This window comes from Rattus norvegicus, chromosome X (genome assembly GCF_036323735.1).
Source record: "Rattus norvegicus strain BN/NHsdMcwi chromosome X, GRCr8, whole genome shotgun sequence".
In the NCBI taxonomy this organism is placed as follows: domain Eukaryota; kingdom Metazoa; phylum Chordata; class Mammalia; order Rodentia; family Muridae; genus Rattus; species Rattus norvegicus.
Genome location: NC_086039.1, coordinates 145040114 through 145065314, shown reverse-complemented (window position 1 = coordinate 145065314; position 25201 = coordinate 145040114). Strand labels below are relative to the sequence as shown.

The 25201-nt window shown below is 37.7% G+C and overlaps 1 protein-coding gene and 1 pseudogene across 5 annotated transcripts in view; both read right to left on the bottom strand.

Annotated features, from left to right (window-relative positions):
• The window catches only part of Rrp12-ps1 (ribosomal RNA processing 12, pseudogene 1), a 33839-nt pseudogene extending 25649 nt beyond the window's left edge, over positions 1-8190 (bottom strand).
• Ldoc1 (LDOC1, regulator of NFKB signaling) overlaps positions 1-25201 on the bottom strand; it is a 272729-nt gene that overhangs the window by 45293 nt on the left and 202235 nt on the right. For 3 of the 5 annotated variants that reach the window (XM_063280184.1, NM_001402267.1, XM_039100224.2), the window contains one exon: positions 1724-1771. The gene's annotated coding sequence lies outside the window, so the exon portion shown is untranslated. Of the gene's footprint in view, positions 1-1723; positions 1772-20884; positions 21216-25201 lie in introns of those variants that run through there. The other 2 variants (XM_063280185.1, XM_063280186.1) reach the window with 2 other exon arrangements.

Sequence of the window (25201 nt, the reverse complement as noted above, 5' to 3'; positions counted from 1 at the left end):
TTGTCCTTCCAGTGAGTATGGTGGCAGGAATTATATGGTGTGTATGCAGAGACATGTTTACCTACTTACAGCGGCAATCCAGCTCTCCCAGTTAGTACTTCTAACAATCCACACCCAACACATGGATTAGAGCATGTTAAGTTCAGACATAAATCTCCAATAATGTCATTCCATCTACCAGTGAAGGACTTTTTGTTACCTTACTATACCATATCATTCCATACCCTAACATATCATAACCATAATCTTAAACTTTAAGTGATATCTATTGGGTAACTGCAAATTCCAGAGATCTCAGACAGAATTTAACTTGTCTTCTTAGTAATTTTGACATCCAAAGCAGTAGCCAAATTCTCCTAGCAATCCTGTCATACTAATTTCTAGTTTTCAGCATGGGAAAACTATACCAATTGATCTCAGATGTCTTGTTTACAAGTGTCCTTAAATGGTATGGAATTTCAAAATGCATTGGAAGTTTTTCTATGACAAGTACCAGATCTTTGACTTATTTTGTATTTCTAGCTAATATATAATGGTGTTTAGTGGAAATTATTTTACACATCAAGAATTGCAAGTATTCACATTTATTACCAAGCACATGTGCAAAATGGAGCCATTTATTATAGTGGGATTACAGATAGATTCCTACTAAAAAATTTTTTTCTCTTTTAGGACTTTAAGTGCTAAATTCAAGGTGGCTTTTGGCCTAATTGATTCTCAGCTGTAACAACAAAAGGTACATATTTTCTGAACTGGATTTTCATTACTAATTCCTATTTTATTAAAAAAAAAACACTGTAATGTGAATTAACCTCAAAAACGCATTAAGATAAAGAAATAATATCATCCTCAGTACTTTTAATGCTACTGCCTTGCTTCTTCCTTTCTAGGTGCAGAGGGTAAGGACATTAGGGATGCAAGCACTGTGTACATCTAAAATATTTCAATCCCCATTTGGAATGCAGTGACATTCTTAGTGTCAAAAAAGTATTACAGCTCTAAATAAGTAACTAAGAAATTATAAAAACATAATGGAGAATAAAAGGAAACTCTATAAAGATCAATCACAACACAACAGTTGTCTTTTGTTTACACTTGATAATGTTTGGGTTTTTTGTGACTGAAGAATGAAATATCAATTACAGGCAGATGGCCATTAGCATAATCCATAATGCCAGAAGATAAAACAATGCTTTGTATCTATCACCTTTGATTAGTAACATAATGTTTTATTATACTCTGTATAAACAACACCATGTAATCGACTATGGCCCTGACAAAGCCACAGTTTGTTTTCAATAGCAACATCTCTGTTAGGAAGTAAAGGGAAGAAAATACGTTCTCAAACATGTATCAAAGTGATGGATGTTTCTGATTTGTTCAAACTAAGGCCCCACAGTGCATATAGCAATTCATTTACATAAGGAAATCACATTTCTGTGAAAATTTTCTTTAACAACATAAAGTAACTTGGGTTTCTTAACATAAAATCTAATAGTTTTAGAGATGCATCAGTGTAATATGTGTTTGAATGATAGCGGGTAGTTTTAAACTTAGATTTCACTTAATGGTCCTTTGACAAATTCTACTCCACTTGGTTTCCTTAACCTTAATTTTGCCCATTCCACTCCCATCAGAATGGGAAGAAATCAACAGTCTCGTGTAGCAAAGCCTGAGAAAATGACATCTTAGGACTTAAGGTACTCCTGTGGCTTAGACTTACCAAGGCACAGATAACAGCAAATTCAGGTGAATGTCTTCTCAATAAAACCTGTGTAGAAAGAATAGGCAAAGGCTATAAAATATGAGACTCAAAGTTCTTTAATTTAACCACAGAACAAAAGTTGTAACCACTTTATAACCTTCATCAAATAGTTCGAGTAAAGCTCCAGAGATCCTGCAAAGCAACAAGATTTAACTATAACTACGTCGCCTAAAGTGCTGACTGATGGTTGGGTAAGCAAAGGATGCATAGGAGAAGAAAGGGATTCTAAATAATAGTCTTCTAGGAAGCACTCCAAGCAAATGCCTTCTTTTTCCTACTTATCTACCCATATGTAACGAGGTATCCATTTTTCAAATATAGTTTGTTGCAAATGTATTCTGTGGGTGGAGTTGGCAGGTCAGTTTGCACTGAAGACAGCTGCACTGCCAACATTTCCCAGATCTCCAAAGACAGCAAATAGAGTCAGAGAAACACAAAGACAGGATGCTGGACAGCTGCCACTATGGTAAAATTCCTCCACAGTGAACATTTTGTAAATTAGTAAAAAGACCTTGGGAACAGACTAAAGACCCTCTCTGCCTTAGGTGTCTGAATGCCCTTTGCCTTAAAGTCCCTCTCTTGGACTTAATGACATTTATGCTATTTGGATCACAGAATTTTTATGTGCACATCACAGAAATTTTAGAACTGCCTAAAAATATAAAGACAAGAGAAAATATTGTCATCTGTTGCTAACCCATACTCTCCACTAGCATGTAGAATCATCCAGTCTTCTTATTCAACTGTGGGTGTGCATGTATTTGTGTATTTGTGTGTGTGTGTATTTGTGTGTTTGTCCATTTGTTTGTTTTTGTAACACTGGTTGGTGATTGAAACCATGACTTCATGAACACTATCCTTAGCCCCTATTTCGTCTTTTATTTTTAAGACAGGATCCCATAAAACTCCCTGGGATTGTCTTGAGTTCTTACTCTACTGAAGTAGTTTTGAATTTGATTCTTTTACCTCAGCTTCCACAATATTTAGAACAACAGGCCTGTATCATCAGGTCCCCTCTTGGAGACCAGGGAGAAGGAATAGGATGAGGATTTGTCAGAGGTCAGAACAGGAATAACAACTGGACTGGAAAAAAAAGATTAAAGATTAAAAAGACAAAACAAAACAAGCAAACAAACAAAAACAAAAAAGCTGCATAGGCAAGGTGACACCAAGGTTTGACAAAGTATCCTTTTTTCCTAATGGTGGAAATAGCTGTTAACTGCTATAAATGTGTGTGAGAAAACAAGAAAGGAGACAGATAATAGAGCTTTCTCAAAGGAACATCATTCAGTGAAGTCTACTTTAGAACTGACTAGAGGTTAACTGTTCAAATTCCTTCTAGGTTCCTGAGAGAAGTATGTGTCTGAGTATGCCACTTTGCTTCATCATGAAATTTAAATGTGAATTAAGAGAAAAAGAAAAGAGTTCTCTTCAGTGGCTTAGGTATTGCAGAAGCTCTTTGTCATCCATAAACAATGCAAATCTTTCTTTGTTATAACTAACTTTTGATGTTATATCCCCAAAGTAGGTATCCTGATGTCACTCACCATAGTTGCCAGAAAGGAAACTACATATTTAACCAAGGTAGGTAATAGTTTTGTGAACTTCATAGGCACACTTTCTTTCATAGATCATGAGCATTCAGAATAGATAAAAAAAAATGTTCAGTCAAAACCATTATTAGATCATTTGTCCAACTTCATCCTTTTGTTTTCCTCCCTATGTATAAATCTTTAGATGTGGAGTAAAAGCCTATGGCACTACACAGCATACTGTGATTTTGATCTTCCACTAAATTTCTCACTGTTCTACTGGCAAAAGTAAATAAAAGCCACTCGCCTAAGTACCTCAGATATGCCTTAAGTTACTATTTTTTCCAGACATATTCAAGTAAAACTTTATGTCACTCATCAATTCTATGAACACCCATTGGTGAATAATGTAAATAGGAAAATTTATATCATATGAACAATTTTCTAGCATGCCTTAAAGATTTTCCAACATATTCTAGCAAATAATTATTCATGGTTCTATTTTAGATTCCATTCATATATTTCATATATTTACTTGTACTGTGAACCAGTGAATTGTGTAAACATAATAGGGAGAATAATAAAAATCAAAACTGGCCATGTAAGACCACTTGGTGGAGGTAACGAGGACCACCTGTGTAACTAGAGGAAACATCCCCTTAAGTGTGGTGAATTCATCAAGTGAGATAGCATTGGGGAGAAAACATTTTCCTTGAATGTGAATGCCAATTAGAGATAATTTCTTGGTTAGGAGTGGAATACTGTGTCCACTTTTCCCTCTCAGTGATGAGACCGTGTTCAATTTGAAACTATGCATGTTGTCAGTCTCTATGTACTCATATGTGCATCAGTCCTGTTGTGTCTGAAAGACACAATTTCCTTGGCATCATGCCTTTCCTCTAACCTTTACAATCTCTCTGCCTCCCCTTCCCCATAGTTCCCTGAGCCATGAGGAGAGGGTTTTGAGGGAAGGGATATAAAATATAGTTATGAATGTATGGAAGGATGGGGGACAGGAATGGGAAGATTGAAGGGAAAGATGGAGGGAAGAGGGTGAGACAGGAGGAAATATGGAGAGGGATAGCTAAACTGAGGGCTACTAGAGTGGTTGTATGAAAACATAATACAGTAGAAGATTATATATGAAACTATATATATGAATAATATGTGGTTACATATATAATTGATAAAGATATATAGTTTTAGGAACATGTGAAGTCAAAAAAACTGTGACAGTACACACAGAGCTTGCACAAGATCAAGCCAATTAGGGCCTGAGCACTGAGAAAGAGAAGTGGACATGGGCTCCCATTCTTGATCAAGAAGGTAGCTCCAACTGACATTCACTTACAGTAGAAAAGTTCGTTCTTTCCAATGAAGTCTCACTTGGTATATTAATCATGCATAAGTGGATAGCTCATCTTGTCATACACATACCCATACATTTATATATACAAATATACACACATATATCCATATACACATACACATATGTATATTTGTAAATATATATATATATATATGCAATAAAGGTGATCTAAATATAATTGCCAAATAACAGGGGAGACAGAACCCCAACTGTACTTTTCATCACCAAATATAGCCTCCAAGCCCAGGAATCAGTTACATCTAATTGAATTGTTGGCCAAAGGGGCCCTTAAGTGTGCCCAAATAATGCAGGCCATGCTGAGGCTATTGGTTTCTCTCAAAAAATTACTGGGAAAGCCCTATAGTTAAAAACAATACCTACACAAGTCACTGAACACATAAATTGAGCTGATGCCTAGCTAGAGCCTTCACCCATAGTGACTGGTATTCATAGTACCTGAAGATACTCTAAATGCTACCAAAGGAGAAAGGTAAGTACCAACTCAGATAAAAGACACATAATCCTCAATGGTGACCTGCCTTTAAGACATGCTGGTGCAATCGTGGCACAGAACTTGTGAGAGTAACCATCCATCGTTTGATTGGATTTAAGGCCTACTCTATGAGATAGAGCCCATGCCAAACACAACTCAGGTGAACAAATTCCTAAGACTAGATAGGCTACGATCTTAGGGGAAAACAAATATTACTGTTCTGTTAAAAGAATGCAGTAATATAACAACTCCTTAAAACATTCTTCTATACTCATAAATAAATCTCTTTTTAAGCCACCATAACAGAAGCTTCCTCCCTCAGTAAATGGCAATAAATGCAAAGACCCACAATGTTCAAAGAAGTGAACAACCTCAGAACCTCCCTAAAATGGGAAATCTATCAAATCCATCTCCTTGGGCATTAGGTAACTCTGTAGAAGAGGAGGAAGAAAAAGTATAAAAGCCAGAGGGGTTTGAAGATACCAAACAAAAAAGGCCCTCTACACATAAGAGGACTGACACACATATGAGTTCATAGAGACTGTGGCAGCATGCACAAGGCCTGCACGGATCTAAGCTGAATGTCATCCTATTACTGAGAGGGTATGTGTTCACAAGCCCTAACCCTAACTCCAAGTCTATGTCCAATTGACAGCCACTCAGAAAGAAAAAAAACAGTTTTCTCAAACGGAGTCTCAGTGGGTATACCAATCACAACTAAGGTCTGGAGTCATAGCCAACACAAAGTTAACCCAGTGACATTTTTGGTGCTTCTTTGTTTCACAATGTTTTGCCTGGTATGGCTTATATATTTTGCTTTCCAATTTTAGATTTTCATGGTATTTCTGTTTGTGCAAGTGTGTGTGTGTGTGTGTGTGTGTGTGTGTGTGTGTGTGTGTGTGTGTGTGTGATAGCCATGGGCTATCTGCTGAGAAGCTGTTAACAGGAGTGGAAACATCCCAGGAGAAAGAAGTTTGTTGCAGTTGATGAAAAGGTAGTTGGAGATCTGAAGACCACTTTGACATCAGACATGGAGATGAAGAGTTTGGAGTCTGCCTAGCTGTTTTCTTGTCTTTCTTTTTGGTGTGTGTGTGTGTGTGTGTGTGTGTGTGTGTGTGTGTGTGTGTGTACATCTGTATGTTCTTAGCTTTTTCTTTGGCTTCCCCTTTTCTGTTTGTTTTCTCTTATTCTGTTCTGATGTTGTTGTTGTTGTTGTTGTGGTTGTTATTGTTGTGATCTGTCTTTCTAAAGAAAGAGTAGAGAAAGGAATTGAGTGGGTAGAGACATACGGAGTTGTGATATAAAAACTATGATCAGAATATAATGTATGAAAAAGTCATACAGCAAAGAAGAAGGAAACAAATTTATCTTTCACACTTCTCAATGGTAGAAAATCTATCGTCAAGGCAATGGTGAATTAGAGTCTTATGAGAGCCTACTCCTTGTCTCATAATTGGCTTCTTGTCACTTTATCCTTATATGTCACAAGGTACAAACAAGGTTTTCTACTTTATAACAACTTAAATATAGCCCACGGGAGTTTCTTTCATACCTGTAGTACATAAGGAGACAATCTTGCTGTTAGCAGCATTTTTGTTTCAAATCAGTAAATACACTTAAACACGTATATTTTATTTTTTTGCAACATCTCTTATTTTATCAGCAACTTAAGACTCCTTTATTCAATCAGTAACTTATACATACTCATTCTGTATCATTATAATTATTATATTAACTGTGAACAGATGGGAAAGATAATCATCAAAATGTCAATAATGTTGATTATCAGGCCTGTGGTCAGTTTTTTCCTTCCTCACAGCATTGTAGAAATTTTAAAAATATTTTGCTTGTATTTTAAAATCTTTAAAATAAATGAAGGCGACATGAAGAACAGCTTAGGCTTGGCGCTGTGAGAGACCATTGGTGAAGGTGCAGTCCCAGTTGCAGTTGACAGCGCAGAACTGAAGGGGTCATGCAAAGAATTTGAGGCTTGGCACCATGAAAAGAGCCTATGAGAAGCTCTTAGTAAAGCCTATTTGCAGTGAAAGACCCCAGGGTATTAGAGATGCCAGTACCACGGATGATTACCAAGAATAGCAGAAACAGTAGAGTGGATCAACATGAGCTTAGAGTGGTACAGAGGGCAGAGCTGGAGAAGTGATGCCAGCCCTTCAGAGCAGCCCAGATGATCATGTGTAGATCCCAGACATTGAAAGGAGAAGTTGTAACATTGAAGTTGTCTTGGAGACCCTAAGACATTTGAGATGCCATAGCCATGGGCTATCTGCTGAAAAGCTGTTAACAGGAGTGGAAACATCCCAGGAGAAAGAAGTTTGTTGCAGTTAACAAAGATGAAAAGGTAGTTGGAGATCTGAAGACCACTTTGACATCAGACATGGAGATGAAGAGTTTGGAGTTTGCCCACCTGTTTTCTTGTCTTTCTTTTGGGTTTACAGTAAGAGACTGGATAAATCTCAGAAGAGACTTTGAACTTTGGACTTTTAACATTGTTAAGACTGCTATGGACTATGGGGATATTGGAAGGTGGACTTACTGTATTTTGCACTATGCTATGTTTAGGTACGGCCCCCATATACTCATATTTGGATAAGACTATGGGGGTCAGGGAGGGGAAAGTGATGCTTTGTTTATGCTAGGCCCAGGAAGTGGCATTATTAGAAGGTGTGGCCCTTTTGGAGTAGGTGTGCCACTGTGGGCATGGCTTATTTAAGACCCTCACCTAGCACCTAGAAATCAGTATTAGGCCAGCAGAATTCAGATGAAGATGTAGAACTCTCAGCTCTTCCTGCACCATGCCTGCCTGAATGATGCCGTGTTATTCCCTTGATGATTATGGAATGAACCTCTGAACCTGTAAGCCAGCCCCAATTAAGTGTTGTCTTTATAAGAGTTGCCTTGGTCATGGTACAGTAAAACCCTAACTAATACAAACAAATACATTATACATGCTACAATCAAGCTAATATACTTACCTCCTCACACAGTGAGCCACCTTTTTTGTGACTACCATATTTCTAAAATGTATTAATGGTTAACAGTGAAAATAGTATACCTTCTGGGAAGTATCTACTCCTTTCCTTCCTAGGCTAGATGCTGGCAACCACTATTTTCTCTCATTTGAGTTAGTTATCTTATAGGACCTACCAACAAGTGAGATCATGCAGTGTATTATTTTTGTGCCTGTCATATTTCATTTTACATATTATCCTCTCTTTTAAAGCTCAATAGTAAACTATTTTATGTATTACTGTTGAATAAAAATGTCCTCTGCAGGCTGATATTTGGGTATGCTGATGCCATTTGATGTGTTCTCTAACTCTTGCTGTTTTTATCTTCCTGAAAATAGCCATTTTGAGTTCCTGTTTGTAGATGACATGATCTTATTAAAACATGCACTAAAGACACCACTAAACAAAACTAAGAACTAATAAATGAATTAAGCAAAACTATGATAAAGATACACAATACAAAATTGAGTGTGTTTCTACACACAATGAATGAACTATCCAGATACATAAGAAATTTATCCCATTTCAATACTATAACATATAAAATAACTAGGAATAAATTCTGCTAAGAAAATGATTAATTCATACATTGAAAACTAAAAAACACATAGATGAAGAAAATTGAAGTAGACAGTAATAAATGGTAATGCATGCATATCCTTGAGAAGAGAAGAAGTAAATGAGATACAGAACTCAAGTGGGTTTTCAATTAGGAGCTATGTGTTCAAACATGGGTGTGTTTGATGATGATGCAATACAATTTTTCATTTAATTGTTCCTCTTTTCCACAGTAAAGACAGATATTATATTTTGAGAGGGAGAGACAAAAATTATATATAGTAACTTAGTAAGGTAAGAAAGAATACATAATTCATGACATCTTATCCAGTTGCAAGACAATGTGAAAACCTTAAGGAAGTTCTCGTGCGGTTGCTGTACACATGGTGCAGGTGATGCACAGGGAGGAGACATAGGTGACTGTAGGCTCATATTTCAAGTGTATGGCTGACTGTGTGAATTGGACATATTATTAATACTTAATGTTTCTAGGATACATCTTTCTTTTCCATAGCAACAAGGCTATTTTGAAGCCTGCATGATATTAATAAAACCCTTTTTATCTTGAATGCCAAGATTCTTGCGGAAACTAAATAAAAGTTAAGTCATTATTTAATTGTCAAATGATTTTGGTGTGAATAGACTAATTGAGTCCCTATTAAGAAGAAAATGTTCTTATAGTCAGAATCTGAGTCAGCTTCATGCATTTACACTCACAGTTTGTTGTACATTGATGCTCTCATACAATCACACAGATGTACACTCACCTACACAAAAGGCATTGACTATCACTGTTGTCATGTATGACATGATGAATATTTTCCAAAAAACAAAAGAGATACTTTGAGTTTATAGTTTACTAAGTAGCAAACTAAACAAGTGGGCTAAATTAAGTAGTTATACATATTATGATGATAAAATGAATAGGCTAAGGATATAAAGTATGGAAGTGACATGAAATGTTTCCAAAACATTTGAACAGAGACAAAAAAGTATTCATTACGATTTTTAAATTAAATGTATAGAGCAGAAAACAACTAGAGGAAAATGACAGAAAATGATGTCAAGAGAAAGGACATGGCAACAGATTTCTTTCTAGGTTCAAAAAGAGTAAAGATCTAGGTATAAATCCTATTTAGTTGATAGATGTTTCACTGTAGAGCCTATAAAATACGAACAACTCTGAAATTTGGATTTTGATACTAAAGAAGAGGGAAATTATCTACCATCGTTTCTCATGAAGTTCTTCAGCTTTAAGAGTATGGCCTCTAGTGAACTGATCTCAGCAAGAGACTCTGGGAGACATTCTTTCCACTGAAATGACAGTGGAACACATTGCAACTGGGTGTGATAAGTAGTTGAGGAAGTAGTCAGTGCAAGACTCGGAGATGAGAAGTAATCATGCTTAGTTAGATATTTCCAGTGGTTGGTAGTATAAGGGCTTTTGAAATAGTGAGCATACTCTTTTATATACCTCTATTTTTGGAATTTCTATATACTTCCATTATTTCCCCATTCCCCTTTTTCTCTCCAACTCTTCCCAGGAGGCCTTTAATTTGAGTATTTCTTTTCCTAAAAACATAACCTTATTAGTCTATAAAACGTTAGCGGTATGTATATAGTCTCATATCTCAAGGCTAAATACTTTATTTTAGATAGCCAACCAGGAGGCTGTTCCCTGAGGAACACTATTTCTCCCATTCTCATCATTTCCCCCAAATTGCCTGTAGTTTTGGTCCAGGTTTGTGGCCCTTCCACCTTCCATGTCAATATGTCCATTGTTACAGAGTCCTCTTCAAAATTCACAGCTGATCAAACTATAGATAACAGTTCTAGTTTAAATTGATGAATCAACACTGTAACTCCTGTACTTAAGGATCAATGGTCATTTCAGAAGAGGCAACAGAGAGCTCTTAAAGGGCTGAGGGACAAGAAGTTAGCTGTGAGATTGTGTCTCCTAGAAATGTCATAGAGGCTATACCCACAATGTCTCACCAATATGGCTGCCTATCAAAAACTGACATAGCTTTTCAAGTCTTGACCTGTTTACCACAGAGATATTTGTATACAATTGTAAAAATTTTTAAAGTTGAAAGCCCATTCAAGCTTAAAGGGATATTAAAATTTATTCCATTGTGGTTTTAATTCCCAAAATTTGCATTTTGAGGAACCCAAGGGGTCATGATAGTTTGACAATAATTTTCTGTGGAGATGATTTAGTCTCCAGACAGATGAGTAAATTGCTATGGGAGCATGAGGGCAAAGTAAAGTGATACAGTGAAACATGCTTTGGATTCTCAGTCTATAGAGTCAAAACTGAGTTCCTTAGGAAAATGACCTCTGAACTGAGGCCCTAAGATTAAGTTAAAATTAAACCGAGGTAGAGGTAGATAGGGAAAGAGCCTATCTGAAACAAAGTTGAAGGTATAGGCAAATACCTAGGTTTCTGGGAGTGTGTTGTTATATGTCAGAGTTTAAACTCGCTGCTTCTCATTTTAATCCTCTCAACAATTCTACCTGTAGAGAACCTAAAGATAATGAGAGGAATCAACAAAGGAGCTGCATTCCCAGTGTGTTTGCATAAGACTAGGTGATTCATCCCTTAGTTTATTACTTGCCATTTCTAATTGGGGACAGGTCTGGAAGGACCAAACCTGTGTTAGTTGTGTGTTCCATAGGTTCAACTGATGGGTGGAGGCAGTTTGTTTGTTCAACAATGCCTGTCCCTAGGTAAATGTAACTAATTCTGGGCTTGACATTCATTTCTACTACATAACTAAAACCTGTCCTCTGAACCCTTCATTTGAAGTAAGAAATGCATCATGGTGCTCTCTATTTGTCTAACTCTATTCATTATAAACTCAGATAGTTAGGAAGGGAACCATATACTGGAGCCCCTCAGCCTTAACCAAGTCTATGCAGATGAAGTTAGAGATCATTTTCAACAAACAATTGTCCTTCAAAACACCAATCTTCAGTGCTTCTATATTGTCCTCACTGGGCAAGGTTTAGTATCCTAAGTCCCTCATCATTGCTGGAACAATCGTCTCACCATTTTATTGATGTTCTTTATGGATTTTTCCCTCCATCTTTCCTTCAGTATATGTTCACTTAAGAATCTCTCCTGGGTACTCTTCTAGTTCAAGGAACATAGCACTGAATGAGACTGACATTTTACTGGCTCTGATGAACCTTATGAATGAATAATCCAACAATCCTTAGTGAAATGCACAGTAAAGAGTTATAGTGTGTGTGGCAAACAAAATAAATGCTGCCTTGGATTCTCAGTCTGGGGAGTTGAAACCGAGTTCCTTGGGTAAATGATTCTTTCACTGACATCCTGAGGCAGGGTAAAGTTAGACCAAAGCACCAGGTAAGAGGAGGAGTATATTTAAGACGAGGTTGATAGTATAGGCATTGGTCTGGGGTTGTAGGGAGTGTTTTGTATGTACCAGAATTTGAACTCCCTCTCATTTTAAGCCTTTGAAGGATTCTACTTATAGAGAACCTAAAGCTCCCATTTTACAGATTAATAGAGTGGAGAAGAATCACCAACTGCAGAACTTTTGGTAATTAACAGACTTTAAAGGCAAAGTTTAGTGCCTCTAATTGCAACGTTCAGTCAAAGATTCTTCCTAATGCCATCTCCCCCAAAGCACTTTTGGCAGTACCTGGAGGCATCTGCAGTTGTCGGAACGTGAGGGGGTGCACTACTGACATCTAGTGGGCAGGGATGCTGCTACACATCCTGTAATGCACACAAGAGCTGCCCATACCAATTACGTGGCCCAAATTTTCAACAGTTATAAGGTGAAAAAGTCCTGAGCTAAGCCTACGATCCTTGTCCTTGTCCATCTTCTTCCCTGGAAGCTTCTCAGTCTCTTGTGAATGTGGTTTTCGGGCCTAGCAGGTCCAATTAGCTAGATATGCCACTTGTAGGGCATGGATTAGATTAGACTTAAGCAGGGACCTTGGCTATTTTGCAATTATCCCAATGATCTTCAACTGCTCTGTATTATCACTAATCTCCCAGATGTAGAATCTAAGGCTAAATTAGATGCCTTAGGTCAAAGAACCCAAAGTAGCAGAGCAGTTGAGGCCAGCTTGTTTTAAATTCAATCTCATGATATTTTCCTTTACTACAAGGGCCCTCCAAAGGATAAACGCTTCCTCTCAGCTAGCTTAAATAGAGGTGGTGAAAACTGGTGGCTCAGGTCTGCCACAGGGCTACAGGAGTTTCTAACCCTAGCGGAAGGGTTTCTCAAGTTCAGTGCCTGCATTATTTTTTTCAGATGCTTGAAAATCACCCTAGTGTTATTCAGCTTGAATTCTTCCCTTGCTAGGCTCAAAACACATCAGACACACAATCTGCTGTTTGCGTAGAAAATGTGTCAGGAGAGAAAAGGATAACACCCACATGCAAGCATCTGCTCCCAAAATCCATTTCACTGTTAACCATACAATTGAGTGAGAGAAACATCTGTGCCTGCTATTGCAGATGTAATCATAAAACCCTAATGCAGCAATGAAACATAGTGGAAGAAGGGCAGACGATGAGAAAGTAGAGAGATCCATAGCTTTAGTGACAAAGGGATGAATCTGGGGCCCAGCTACTGCACTGAATAGTCTGAGCGTCACCTTTCAAGCATGACACCATCCAGAGGGAACAACAACATTGTAAGCAGGGAAATAATGCAGGAAGCATAGCATTTTAAGCTAAAGGCAGCAACACTGCTCTGAAAGGCAAGCAACAAGGCAGAGGAGTTCCAGAGACTGCACATTAACTGTGTGTGTGTGTGTGTGTGTGTGTGTGTGTGTGTGTGTGTGTGTGTGTATTTTGTCATATTCTGTGCCAGTGACACTTCAATTTTAAGGAAATATTAGCATGACAGAACTCGAGAATGTCAAAGCTGATGGCCCCAAAGAGATCAACTAGTTCAATTCCCTAGTTTTTATTCTTGAGGAAACAGACTTCCAGAGAAGGACAGAATAGCCTAAATTCACACAGCTGGCTAAGGGTCAATGATTCTGGAAAGTTCTATTCTAAACCAAGCTGGTAAGCAGTGGAGCATACCCAAATTTTTTATACCTGTGAGTACCAGCTGTAAGACTGTGTCCCTTGATGTTGATGACCCCCATCTCCCCAGTGATCTATGCTGGCTCTAGTGTAAAACAACATTCTAGTGCTCTTTCCTTCATAGCTGTTGAAGGATAGCCTATTTAAACTAGTTTGTTTTTCATAACCAAATGTCCCAGACTTTAAACATAAGTCCAACTTTAAGGAAGATGAATAGCACAGGATGAGATATGTACTATTACCATTCGCTTAACTGATTCTGAATGTCTGACTAGACATAGACATAGTTTTAGTAACTAGACATAGTTTTAGTAACTCTAGAGCACACAGCTATGAAACAGTAGCACTAAGGTCTGGAATTAAGTTACCTGGATGGTAAACGTTGCTAGAAATCTTACCAGGTCACAATGCAAGCTTATGGGTTTTCAAGCAGCCTGCTCCTACGTCAATGTAAAAGCTAATATCAAGGCACCAGATAGTTACTAAGATGATGTTACACCCCACAACATATCGACAAAAAGACATCTAGCTTTGTCTTGTCATCATACAGTGGGTCCTGCGTTTTTCCAGTTCTTCCCTGTATGCATTTATTGGTCTTTTCAGCTAAACCCATAGAGCTGTGAGCATTCCAGATGTTCCCAGGGGAGACTCAGCATTTCCATGGAGCTGACTATCTTTGGAAGACTTTACACTGTAGTCTATTCTACTTTGACTTTCAAAAAGACCCATATATGTAAGTTATTCATTATATAAGAATTTTGTCATAATTTAATAACAAAGGTATTATTCTGAATTATCTTAATAATTCAGTTATGTTTCATCTTCATGATCTTCCATTTGGTTTTCACGACCTTGCAAGGTAAAGGGGTGTTATTATCCTACCTTACAGATGAAGAAACTGAGCATCACACACAGCTGGTGAACTGGCTAGGTTTCTAGAGAGCTAGTATTCAGTGGAGCTAAGAATGAACTTCAAGCTCCCCAGTGGCATATACCTAATTGGAAAATCAAACACCATTAATATAATTTTTCTTTAAAGTTATGTCTCAAGATGTGCAGGTGGGAACTATAATCCCATCACTAAGGTCTCTAGATATTTCATTCACTGATTCTTGTTCTCAATTATAAGCATCCCACCATAACTCCCTGAACCACTAGAAGAGAAGTAGCTATGTCCATGACCTTTCCTTGGATGTCACTTTATCAGGCTTTTAAAACAGACTGGAAATGGGAAAAGATTCTTACAATGAAGAAAGGAACATGCCACCTTGAAGAGTAATCAATTATGCGAATGGTTTCATTGCCTGTTATACCATGGATTATGCTTTCATTTTTCATATTAATGTTCTTTATGTTTTTCAATTAGTCACAGCAAATTACCTGTCCTTCGCCTCGGCAAGGACAGCTCAATGGGTCTCCACAGAGTATTTTCCAAAATTTGTCTGGCAAATTCTTTCTTGAATTCTCCTTGAGGCATTAACATGTAATTTTTTTGAATGAACAAATGTTTTCTATTTGACACCATCTTATTCATGTAGGAAATTACCTACTGAAAAAGAAGTCTAAGGAATTTGCCTTTTTGTGGCAATGGTGCATTACGAATGGTAATTTTAGCTTAAATATAAGAAGAGTTGAATGCTCAAGGAAATTACAATGCCTACAATATGTCTTAGTCATTGTAACACAGGCAGATTGTGTCATAGAGCAGAGCAAAGAACAACTATTGTGATTGCGATTTCTTTCTGTTTTGCTCTGCCTACTCCTGTGGCAGTGCCTACTCCTCTGCACGCCATCTTACTGCCCCCAGTGTTTGTAGCTCACAACACCTACCTACCTACTCTAACTAGCCAGCCCCTCCCCATTTCCTAATGCGCAAGACGTTCTGAGAGAAGAATGTTGTCTTGATCATAACTGAATCTTTAGCTCTTAGTTAGCACAGGGCACTGCAAAGTTTATTAGATGATGAATGAATGAAGTCATTTGACTCTGAAAATCAGATAATTTTTTCTTATATATACCTTAATCGTACAAATTAAGCTTTTTATCACTCAATAAAAATGTTGTACATTTTATTTTCTCAGAACCCTGTGTAGAGAATTCATATATATTCTTTGTCTTTTAAAACTCCACAGTGTAACCAAGCCATGACAAACGTTACCTTTCCAAGTAGCCTAGGAGCCTGTTTTGAGACCGTCTTTTTATGTATACTAGGGACCTTACCATAAATATCCCTCAACAGAAATGGATTCCTAACTGCTCATCTTTTATAACTAAATGAAGATTCCAGTGCTGGGACTAGGTTACATTCAACTGAGTTGTTAGCTAAAGTGGTCCTATGGAAATTCCCGAATAACCCAGGGTGTTGCCAAGACTATAGCTTGTTCTCTATAAACTAACAGCGAAGCCCCATCACAGAAGACAATACCTACACAACTCATTGAACATCAAAATTCAAACTGGTGCCTACATACAACCTTTACTACTAAATTCTAGTATTTTTTGTTATGGGGAAGTAGTCTACAAACTACTAAAAGAGAACTGTAAACAGCAACTCACCCACAAAACCTTTGATCTACAATGGTGTGGTGTCCTGCCTGCAAACTGTGCTAAGGCAATCAACAGTAAGTAGCACAAAGCTCATAGGAGTAACCAACCAGTGTCTGATTTGACTTATGGCCTACTCCTCGAGATGGAAGCCCATACCCACCACTGCATAGGTAACCAAGATGCTGAGATTAGATAATCCAAGGAGCTAAAGGAAAACCAAATACTACTGTTGTGCAAAAGGAAAATAGCAATAAAATGACTAATGACATCTGCAATACTCATAAATCAGTGTCCTGCTAGGCCATCATCAGAGAAGCTTTTTCCTTCAGTAGATGGGAACAAATACAAAGACTTGCAGCCAGCCATTGTGCAAAGAGACTGTGAAACACATATCTCTAAATGGGATGATTCCATGAAATCCCTCCCCACAGAAGTAGAAGTGAAAAGAATATAAGAACCATAGTGTCTCAAGGACACCAGGAAAACCAGTCCCTCTAAATCAACTGAGCAAGAGCTCATATGAACTCACAGATCCCGAGGCAACAAGCAGAGGGCCTGCACAGGTCTATACCAGGTCCTATGAGTATATAGCATAGCTTTCCATCTAATATCTTTACGGAATTCCTATGTATGGAAATGGGTGTGTCTCTGATTCTTTTTCAGGGCTCTTCCTCCTCTGTTGGTTTAACTTGTCCAACTTCTATGAATTACAGAAGAGCCTGTTCTGATATTGCAATGCAGGGAGAGCAGTATTTGAATGTCTATAAAAAGCTTGACAGGTCACCAGTTTTCCTCCATTTAGATGCAATGGATAATCCACCAAAGATCCCTATTTTTCTTTTTTACACAATTCTATGATAAACAGATGAGCTACATACCCTCAGTTCCCATTCTGGAGAGGTATCACAAGAAGTAAAACATTCTACCCATAACTAAACCTTCTCTCTCTGGTTTTCCCCCCTTTTATTAAAAATATGCTTTTCTCATTTAACGTATCCTGATTATGGTTTTCCACCCCTCATGTTCTGATCTAAATGTGGTTCCTTATAATACAAAGAAAATAAGTTATCTCCATTTCCCTTTCTAAAGCAAAATTTCCTGTCTGTAAGACTCATAAATAAAATGGCTCTAATATCTCATGATTTCTAAATTACAAAATATCTAAAGGAGCTGAAGGGGTTTGTAACCCCATAGGAAGAACAATCTCAACCAACCAGACATGCAAAGAGCTCCCAGGGACCCATGTTTCCAGCTATACATGAGACCTCTCTACTCCCTGAGGCCTTTAGTGCATCTTCTCTGACTGGGAGCAGACCAGGCAGTCCTCTGTTATATACATGTCAGTGGCCTCATATCAGCTAGTATATGCTGCCTGGTTGGTGGCTCAGTGTCTGAGAGATCTCAGGGGTCCAGGTTAATTGAGACTGCTGCTCATCCTGTAGGGTCACTTTCCTCCTCAGCTTCTTCAATTCCTTTCCCAATTCAACCACAGGGCTCCAGCTGACACTTTCAGTTGCTTGTTGGCCCTCACTCAGAGGGCAGCCATTCCAGGCTCCTGTCTGTAAGTACACTACAGCACCACTAACAGTGTCAGGCCTTGGAGCCTCCTGCGCTCCAGCTGGATCCCAATTTGGTCTTGTCACTGAACCTCCCCTCCCTCAGTCTCCTTTCCATCTTTGTCACTGCAGTTCTTTTTAGACAGGAACAATTCTGGGGCAGAATGTTTGACTATTGTATGGCAACTCCATCCCTCCACTTGATGCCCTGTCTTTCTACTGGAGGTGGACTGACTCTGAGTTCCCTCTCCCAACTGTTGGGCATTTCATCTAAGGTCTCTCCCTTTGAATCCTGAGCATCTTTCTCTCACCTCCCAGGTATATTCTAGAGGGTTCCCCTGACTTCCTAACTCCTGAGGTTGCCTGTTTCCATTCTTTCTGTTGGCCCTCAGGGCTACAGTCCTGTTTCACACCCTTGGCCCACCTGATCATGTTCCGCTTTTCCCCTCCACCTCCCTTCTCCCTCCCAATTCCAACCTGCCCTCCCCACTCCTGTGATTGAGAAAAGCACTCAGAGCTTCACTCCTGTTCCATTCACACTATTTTATATACATACATGTATTTTATATGAGTAGGGAAGATTTGCATATTTTTTACAACAATGCTTTCTACATCTATTCATATTTACACAAATTATTTTTTTCTTTACAAATGAGGAAAATTCCCTTGTGTACTATATTTTCATTATCCATCCATCTGTTGATGAGGAATCTATGATTCCTGGATGTTGTGAATAGAACCACAATAAACATTGATATTTCAGTGTCAATGGGCTAGGATTTGGAGTCTGTTGACCATGTGTTCAACAGTGGTATAGACAGGTTATATGGTAGTTCTAGTTTTAATATTTTTGTGTGAAACCTTTATACTTACTTCTAATAATACTTATAATTGCAGTGCTGGTTTACATTAATACCAGCATTAGATAATGATTCATTTAGAAACATCCTAACCAGCATCTGTTATCATCAGCTTTCTTGGTTATAGCCATCCTGACTATAATGGATAAGATAGAATATCAAAGTAGTTTTATTTTGAACTATTTTTAGAATACTTACTGCAATTTGTGTTTCTTTTCAGAATTGCTAGAGAAGAAAATAAGGAATATATTTCAAGATATTTGTGTAGATAAGAACTTCCTGAATAAGACTCTAATAGCACAGGAAATAGCCTTAGGAATTTACAAACAGGACTCCATGAAAATTAAAAAAGTTAATGTCAGAAAAGCAAACTATCAAAAGAATGGATAGACAGTTATACCCAAGACAAGGCACTAATATATAGAATTTTTAAAGATTTTCAAAAATTAAGAAATGAAAGTGACTGGGGTTGGGGATTTAGCTCAGTGGTAGAGCACTTGCCTAGCAAGCGCAAGGCCCTGGGTTCGGTCCCCTGCTCCGAAAAAAAAGAAAAAAAAATGAAAGTGACAAAATAAACATGCTGTTGAAATAGTTTATCTCTCTAATTTACTTTAGTAGTCAAAAAAGAACATCTCAGACTCTATATTCACTGTTATTAATCCTCAGACCTGTAAGCATTTGTTTAAGCTCCACCCCACAGTTACCTGGCAACAGCCAGGTGTGCCTGACACACTACAAAAGGGGCTGCTTGCCCCCTCCTCTCTCTCTTGCTCTTGCCCCTTCCCCCTCTATTCACACTCCCTTCCCCCTTCTCTATGTCCTCATGGCCAGCCTCTACTTCTCTTCTCTCTCTCTCTCTCTCTCTCTCTCTCTCTCTCTCTCTCTCTCTCTCTCTCTCTGCATTTCTCTGCCTCTACTATCCTCTCAACTCCCCTCTCCATGCCCTGAATAATCCCTAGTATACACTACACTGTCTGTGACGTGTCCCTCTGGGTGGGGGGCAGAGGATGCCTTGGCATGGGCCCTCTGAGGCACCCCCCCTTTTCGCACACCTTACCACATATCCACAAAAACATATTCCCTCTCTATCATATTATAAACACAAGAAGACCTATTGTAGTTTAACTGCAAAAATATTTCCCACCCACAGAATTGTATCATATCTCCAATTGCTTACTGATAATTATTGGTAAAAAATAAAACAGATGTAAAGAGAAAAGGGATAGGAGAGAGATTGTACTTGTATGTGTACATTTCATCAAGGATTACAACTAAATAGACATAAATTTTGCAGCATTAACTCTGAAGAACACAATTAAAAGTGTTAACAATGAGAATGTAAGAGCTGTTAATATAGAAACAACAAAAAGCAGATTATGTTTTAAAATTCCTAGATAAATAAAAATTGCTTTCTATCGAAATTCTTGCCAGAAAGTTCAGTAGATTAAGACAAAACTTATAAAGTAAAAAATAAGGAATCAAACCTCAAATATTGTATTTCCTGTTTGAAAAGTCTCTCTTGTTTATTCATTCATTCCGGCCTTTTTGAGGCAGTGTTTCATGTAGTTCAGACTGGCCTTAAACTCCTTCGGAATCTAAGGCTAAACTTTGATCTTCAACCTCTTGCTTCTACTTGCCAAGTGCTCACTGACTCATCTCTTAACTGTCATGAGCCATAGTAAACACTTCTTGCTTAGAATGGCACCCTAGTTTAGAATTCCTCAGAGAATGGTCTCAGCATGTAGAGATTAAGAGGTCTCAGTGTTCATGCTCATATTATAGGATCCTGGTTCATTAGCCATACTTATTATCTCAGGGGTGGACATGGGTAACAAAGTGAACAAATTCTTTATTGCTTGAATTAAAAATCTGGAATGGAAATCAGAGCATAGTGGCACATGCCTTTATCTCCTAAAAGGCCTATCTGATATACATAGTGATTTTCGGGACATCCAGAGCAGATAGTGAGGTCCTATCTCTAAAAAGCCAAATATCATCATCATTGTTGTCATTGTCATCTTAGGGTTTTACTGCTGTGAACAGATACCTTGACCAAGGCAACTCTTATAAGGACAACATTTAATTGGGGCTGGCTTACAAATTCAGAGGTTCAGTTCATTGTCATCAAAGTGGGAGCATTGCAGTGTCCAGGCAGACATGGTGCAAGAGGAGCTGAGAGTCCTACATCTTCATCTGAAGGCTGCTAGCAGAATACTGACTTCCAGGTAGCCAGGATGAGGATCTTAAAGCCCACACCCATAGTGACACACCTACTGCAACAGAACCACACCTTCTGGGCCGAGCATATACAAAGCATCACAATTATCACTGTCATGATCATCATAATATCTTACATGCAAAGGCTATGAAAATTGAACAGGAATCCTGAGTTTTGTGCTGAGTTGAATTAATTCTCCCTGCCCTCAGGTATCGTTGGTTGATAAGATCCATGAGAGCAATTGGAGCAGAGACAATGAACGGGGCAGAGGGTCTCACAGCATTTCCTCACATTTACTGATAATTAAAACTAAATTTAATATTCCTTTGTTTTCATTTTTATAAATTCTAAATTTATTTGCATATGCTAATTGTACATCCTTACGTGTGGGAGGGCAAAATTTGTATACCTATGTTGTTGTGTTGCAAAGAAGACACTTCAATGACTTCCTTCTTATCCTTTTTATTACAAAGCACTTCTGATTAAATAAGTTATTAACACAAACTATATGATTTTGTAATGAATCTGCAAGACACAAATATGTTCCAAGAGGAATCATATTTCAAGTCCAACAGAATATTTATATTTCTTCTCTGCTGGTTGTTATACCATGAAAAATCATCCAATATTAAAATAATAGAATGCTTTGAATCATCTGAACAAAAGCTGACAGGAAAAACAATGTATTTTGAAATCAGAGTCATTTGTTGTTTCCAGCATTTATGGTATTAAAAAAATCTTTTGCTTTTAATCAAATAAAATTTCATAAGAATTGCAAAACATACTGTGCCTATAACTATGTCTAAATATTAGCCCAAAAACCAACTGCTCAGTGTCTACTATATGACAGCAACTGTTGTATGTAACGACTGGAACATGTGTTGTTGAGCAAAATCACAAGTCTCAGTTAATTACAGTGGGACTCAGAAAATGGCCATCACAATAGATTTACAGAGACAAATTATACAGTGTGAGACTTGAAAATTGAATCTGATTCTCCATGTAAAGTAAATGAAGTTTATGAAGAAGTGGTGTGTATGTCAATCAGAAACCAAGACAAGGAATAGTTATTAGTAAATAAGTACACAGAAGAATTTAGATAATGTTCAATTGAGTTCAACATTCATAAAGTACCTATTATGTGTGAGTTAATAGTTATTATGATAATGATGGATATATTTAAATCATGATAACTAAGGGTCACTGCTTTCCAAGAACTCATAGCCTAATAGATGGAAAATAGAAAGACATAGTGAGAGAGAGAAAAATTAACTCTGGGCTTTGGGTTTCATAGTGGTGAGGATGTATGCTAAGAACGTCTTTCTAGCCTTATTATGTGACATTCGGGATTTGGATTGCAGGCATTCATCAAACATGTTTGGGCACAATCATTAAGCCTTGCAGCAATATGGTGGGTCCAGAGAATTCCCAGGAACTGGGCATTAGTGAACCAAGAGAAAACAGTAATAAAAGGAAGTAGAGAGGAAATAGGAATTAGGTTGTAGACGATGTGGGAAGCTGCTTTGGAGCAATGTAGATTTAAATGTAAAATGAATTTAAAGTTTTCAAGTACAGACGGGTTTGATAATGAAAGTTAGAGTGGGTTGGAGAAAATTCTAGACTTGGGAAGACTAAGTAGCTGGTTGTAAGAGAATCAGATTTTAGAGGAGAGTTTCAACACTGTTTCCAGAAACAGTAACAAACCAGAGAGCATTGCAGTATTCGACTCATCATTAATAGATAGTTTTTAGTACAAATAAACAAAGATGTAGGTTGTGACACAAGCTTAGAGGTATAATCAGAATGAGCAACTTTTGCCTAAATATCTCAGTGACCTTCTGCTCGAGGTCACATTCAGTTTGAAATGGCTAAGTCTATAGGTAGGTAAACTAGGGACTCCAGCTGTCGGGATTCAATATTTAGAGAAGTAGAGAGCCAGGCAGAATCCTCCAAGGATAGATGAAAATATTACACAGTAGTGAGTGGGGCCCAGCTGTGGAGTTGTGATTCAACAATATGAATTTCCAACCATTTCCAACTATGAAAGATTCCCTCTCCAGGAGAAAAAGCTATTAAGCACAAAACCCTAAGTTAATTTGCCATGCTTTTAGTCATTCAGTAGATCAGTACTCGTAATTGCCTACACCAGTAACAACAAATGTATTAGGTATAGCCCAGGAAGCTATAAAATGTATGCAAGATGGAGTAGAAAGCATACAATTGTTGAGATCATTGTTTTCTATGGCCAAGTCTGTTTGCCATACATGTTTCCACAATAAAATCTAGGGCACAGATTTTCTCTCTGAATTGGAGAGCTCATCTAGTAACACCCATGCCTTCACAGAAACAGAATCTCAAAAAACTTACTTTAATGATGACCTTTCTATTAGGTAAGTTTATCCATCACAGCATAATGAACCATATCACTTTACCATTTTTTTTTATTTTGTTTGTGTATTGACTTTTTATCTCTGTGCCATGTTGGTGAATATGTTCTAACAGTATGTAATGCTTTTCTTACTATTGTGCAGTCGCCATCTGAACTTGGCCTTTATTTGCTTGTGGGGGATCCTATGACAAAAGAGCCCATGTTAGACAGCTTAGAAACAGTGAATAAAGATTTATGTTCTTATGACTCTGAAGGCTGCAATTCCAAGATAAAGGTGTTGGTACAGTTGGTTCCTTCGTATGTCATTATCCTTGGTTTGCAGATGGCTGTGTCTTTACGGTTTTCTCTGGTGGCTATGATGGTTCCGGTGTCTATCCAAACTTTATCTCCTAAGAATGATAGCTTGATAGATTAGAGCAGAATTGCAAAGTCTCAGTTTATTTTCTTTATTCTTTTAAAGATGTTGTCTTTAAATATGGCTACATTCTGGGTAATTGGGTTAAGAATTCAACACATGAAATCTAGGAGGCTAGTACACTGCAGCCCAAAATAACTCCTTTCTTTATTCCCCCCGCCCCCTCAACATTTCTTTAAGTGAAACTCCCTTTCACTTTCTTACCAGCTGGTTTTGTAGGAAGTGTGTTTTGATAAGAAACCAATGGTTCTATTAGGTTGATGCAGTAGAATGTGTTTAACCCGTTCTAAAGTGCTGGGCATTTTCCATTATTGTCAGTATAGCTGCTGTTACAGATAATACTTCACCGAGCATCTTTGTGCATATGGCTTTTTCTTTCTTTTCAATTAATTCCTTAGGATAAATCCACAAAAGTTGGACTGCTGGGTCATTTTTATGACTCTTGGTACATTTTGCTATATTGCTTTTTAAACGGGCTATGCCAATTTATACAGCAACCAGCAGTATACAGCCTTTTAAAAATACTGATATTTGGTATTTTAAAAGATATAAAATGTTACTCCATTGCTGTTTAAATTTGTATGTTTAAATTTGTACTGTTTTTTAATGAAAATTACAGTAGTTTATATAACATATCCAAACTTTATTGAAGTTTTAATATCACAGGTCACTTTACAATAAATTAATGTAGTCATTAACAAAATTATTTCAGATCATTTCAGGGGACAGTCTGCTCTGTGCCAAGTATTGCACCACGGTGGAAGACCAAAAAAAGAACAAGTTGAATTCTTGTGTCTAGAATAAGAGGTACATATTGTCTCTTATTGTCTCTCAGAAGTTGTAAGAATAAAGGAATAAAGGTGGTTTAAAAGACATCCGATACTAATATACTTAAGACAGATGAAGTTCCTGTGTCAGGATCTGAGGACAACTTAGCCAAACACTATTATATGTATTACAGTCACAAGCCTAAAGCAAAAGATCTGGATATAATGGATCATGGAAAGTGAAACTTCTGTTCTTGGGGTGTCAGGGAAGATTCTCCTAAGGATGTACCTGAAGAGTGCAGTCTGGAGGATGGCCAATAGCTGGCAAGGCAAAGGAACATGGAGTCCAAACAGAAAATGAAGACTGCAACGCTCCCTTGAGGTAGAAAACAACATAAGATTTGTAGGAACCAAAAGAAGACAAATCACCAACAGTCACATATTCAACTAGTATTTGCATTCCTCTGTACTGCTAAAGGTCTCTAAGTCAACCATTACTCCTTCCAGTAAAGGCAACGAATATGCACACTCACAGTCAGCTGCAGAGAAAACAGAGACAGTTGGTGATACGAACACCAAAGAAGGTACATGCCACAATTCAGTTACATTGGAAAACAACAAGGCAA